Source organism: Megalobrama amblycephala, linkage group LG4, assembly GCF_018812025.1.
Source record: "Megalobrama amblycephala isolate DHTTF-2021 linkage group LG4, ASM1881202v1, whole genome shotgun sequence".
Lineage (NCBI taxonomy): Eukaryota > Metazoa > Chordata > Actinopteri > Cypriniformes > Xenocyprididae > Megalobrama > Megalobrama amblycephala.
Window position 1 is genome coordinate 29,243,090 of NC_063047.1, and position 4,161 is coordinate 29,247,250.

Sequence of the window (4,161 nt, forward strand, 5' to 3'; positions counted from 1 at the left end):
CTTTAAAACTCACACAGTCTTTGACTCCCGGAGACATTTGCCAGGTTCTGTTTACCTTTTGACCAGATACGTTCATGAATCTCTCCGCAAAAAACGAGGACAAATGTGGAAAAACAAAGACACAAATGACGAGCTTGTTTTCACTTTGATCAACTGCAGGTAAGTTTACTTTTTAAAGGGATAGTTCACCCAAAAATGAAAGCTGTCATTTACTCACCCTAAAGTTGTACAAATGTCTTTGTTCTGCTGAACACAAATATATTTTGAAGAATGTTTAGTTGTGGGGCACCACTGAATTCCATAGTAAGGGAAAAAAATACTATGGAAGTCAATGGTGCCCCACAACTATCCATTTAAAGTATATGATTACCAAGTAATGTACATTCAAAAACAAATATTTAGGCAATTTTTATATATATATATATATATATATATATATATATATATACAGATGTTCATTAAAATAGAAATGTACTTTATATTCATTTAGTTAGAGAAAAATAATATTATATATATATATATATATATATATATTTAATATTATTTTTCTCTAACTAAATGAATATAAAGTACATTTCTATTTTAATGAACATCTGTCAAGCATTATATATTGTCATAATAATGTTAGAAATCTTAATGAAACTCGTTATAAACTCATTGTAATTGTTTGGTAATCATCTGCAGGTATGATGCTGTGTCTTTAAGGAGGTTCTGCAGTGTTTCGGGTTATGGTTGGGACTATCCTGACAGCGTCTTCAGAGATGTTCCCTTGTGCTATCCTGAGTTTCTCTTCACCAGACTGCTCAGCATGATTGTGTGCTCAGAGAGATTCAAACTAAGCCCTCTGGGTAAGATCTTAGCATGTGGGTTGAGCACAACCCTTGCCAAAAAAATCTTAATTTGGAATCAGTCCTACTGGGATCAAACAGGAATCATCGAAGGATCAGATAAGATTGCATGTATTTGTCCCGAAGTCTGTTTGTCCAGTCGGATTTTATTTTATTTTATTCATATATGATATTTTTTGACCTCTTTAACATTTACAATAAAAAAAAAAATCTAACCATAATTCCTTTAGAAATATAAATGTAAGTTTTACAGAGATAATGTACAGTCAGCAAAATAAACGGCCATTTGAAATATGAAAAAAAAAGAATGACCGGAATCACATTTTCCAGAGAACTCTGTAGTAATATTATATAACTGATAATAAACTTTAGTAATCCACATCAAATAATACAAATGAAATATTTTTAATGCTCAAGGCTCTTAACCCAAGAGATAAGAATAAGCATGAATATCAGTGTTCATATGCATGACGATTAAATGTGTTATGCCTAGTGTTATTATTATTATTATTATAGTTTTTATTAATATTTATAATTAGTTTTTATTTTAATATTTTATGTTTTCATTGTAATTTTTGCTGAAGTTTTGTAATTTTTGCTCGTGTGAAGTGCTGAAAAACCCTATTGTTTTTTATTCAATTTTTAGTTTTTTTTTTTAGTACGTCAAGTTAAACTAAATGAGAAATGTTGCAAAAAAAATACAAAAAAACTTAAACTTATTTTTTTATATATATTTAATTTTATTTCAGTTAATGTTTATTTTATATTAAGTAATGAAATGTTTTTTATGGTTTTCACTTAAAGGGATAGTTCACCCAAAAATGAAAATTCTCTCATTATTTACTCACCCTCAAGTTGTTCCAAACCTGTAAAAATGTCTTTGTTCTGCTGAACACAAAGGAAGATATTTTGATGGAAGTTTGTAACCAGGCTGCTTTGGGGCACCATTGACTTCCATAGTAGGAAAAGAAAAACTATAGCAGTCAGTGGTGCCCCAAAACTGTTCAGTTTCCCACATTCTTCAAAATATCTTCCTTTGTGTTCAACAGAACAAAGAAATAATGTATACAGGTTTGGAACAACCTGAGGGTGAGTAAATGATAATAGAATTTTCTTTTTTGATGAACTATCCCTTTAAGTTAACTCTAATAAGAATCTCTACTCTTTTCTGCAGGTCTGGTGAGTGTCCGTGAGACCTTGTGTCTGACTGAGCCTGTGGATGAACTGAAGAGAGGGACGTTCTCCCTGCAGGCCAGAGTGCTGGAGTACAGGACTGTTAGTGCAGGAGTGGAGGTGGATCTCACTTTAACCGCATCCAGACTTCAGCAGACTGTATGGAGCAGCACACTGACTCTACTTTCTCCTAAAAATAAATTCAGGCATGAGGCTCAGCCTGACTTAGAGATCACCCATGGTAAGGGACCCAACAGCTCAACTCAGTGGCCGTGAAAAGCTGTTTTACTCTACATGAGGGTGTTTGTCCTAATGCAAGACCCTTTCATGAGACACTTCCAGTTGCTGAATGATTTGAACCTGTGTTTTTCACCCAGATCCTGTGTCAGAGAGATGTATCAACCTGGCTGTTCCTTGCTCCACCGGTGTGAGCTGTGCCTGGGTGTTTGGTGACCTCTGCCCTCTGCATGTGTTTTCTTGGCTGAGGTTTACCCGTCCCACCGCACACCCCCTGTGGATGTTCTCCAGGTGCATGGCAGAGATGGAGAAGCACAATGGTAATTAATGTTTGAAGGGCTATTCACACCAGCAGTGGAACGGCATAAATGTCTTTATAGGACCATAGGATTACACTGCTTGAATTTATGTCTTTCACTGCAAAATTTTGCATTGTGTAAATAGCCTGTCTCTGACTTTTTGTCTCTTATTTATTAATTTATTAAATTAATTTGATAGATAGTTTTAAATTGTGTTATTGTTAAACTCCTGGAGGGCCACAGACATCATTATATAATTTATTACTTATATATTATATTCAATATTTTAATAATTTATTTATTGTTATATTATGTTATATACTATAATTATATACTATCACACACATATATATATATATATATATATATATATATATATATATATATATATATATATATATATATATATATATATATATATATATATTTTATATAATTTAATATATTTACTATATATTTACTATATATTTACCATTGACTACTACTACTAATATATATATATATATATATATATATATATATATATATATATTTTATATAATTTAATATATTTACTATATATTTACCATTGACTACTACTACTAATATATATATATATATATATATATATATATATATATATATATATATATATATATATATATTTATATAATTTAATATATTTACTATATATTTACTATATATTTACCATTGACTACTACTACTAATATATATATATATATATATATATATATATATATATATATTTATATAATTTAATATATTTACTATATATTTACCATTGACTACTACTACTAATATATATATATATATATATATATATATATATATATATATATATATATATATATATATATTTATATAATTTAATATATTTACTATATATTTACTATATATTTACCATTGACTACTACTACTAATAATATATATATATATATATATATATTTTATATAATTTAATATATTTACTATATATTTACTATATATTTACCATTGACTACTACTAATAATAATTATATATATATTAGTAGTCAATGGTGTGTGTGTGTATATATATATATATATATATATATATATATATATATAAATAAAATAAAAATATATATATTATGAATATATTAAATATATAATATAAAATGTATATATAATGGTACTATAATATATATATATATATATATATATATATATATATATATATATATATATATATATATATATATATATATATATATAAAATGTATATATAATGGTACTATATAATTATTAATGTTTATTTCATAATTGTATATTATTTATTTTATATTATAATTATATTTAAATATTAATATAATAGCATAATAGAATATTCAGTGTATATATAATATATACTCTTTTCTATTTTCTGTACCTGTAGGAATTGAAGTGGTGAGAGCTCCTCTAACTGTGTCAGTCTGTTACAAACAGCCTGTGTCTTTTCCAAGGAAATTCACCATCAGAGTCAGTAAAAACACTACTGAAACTTCAAGCACAGCATCATTTTCAATGGAGGACCACAGAACCAGGACACTGTACCTCTCAGGACAGATAAAACAACAGTCAAAGGAGAAGGCAGAGTGATGGTGATG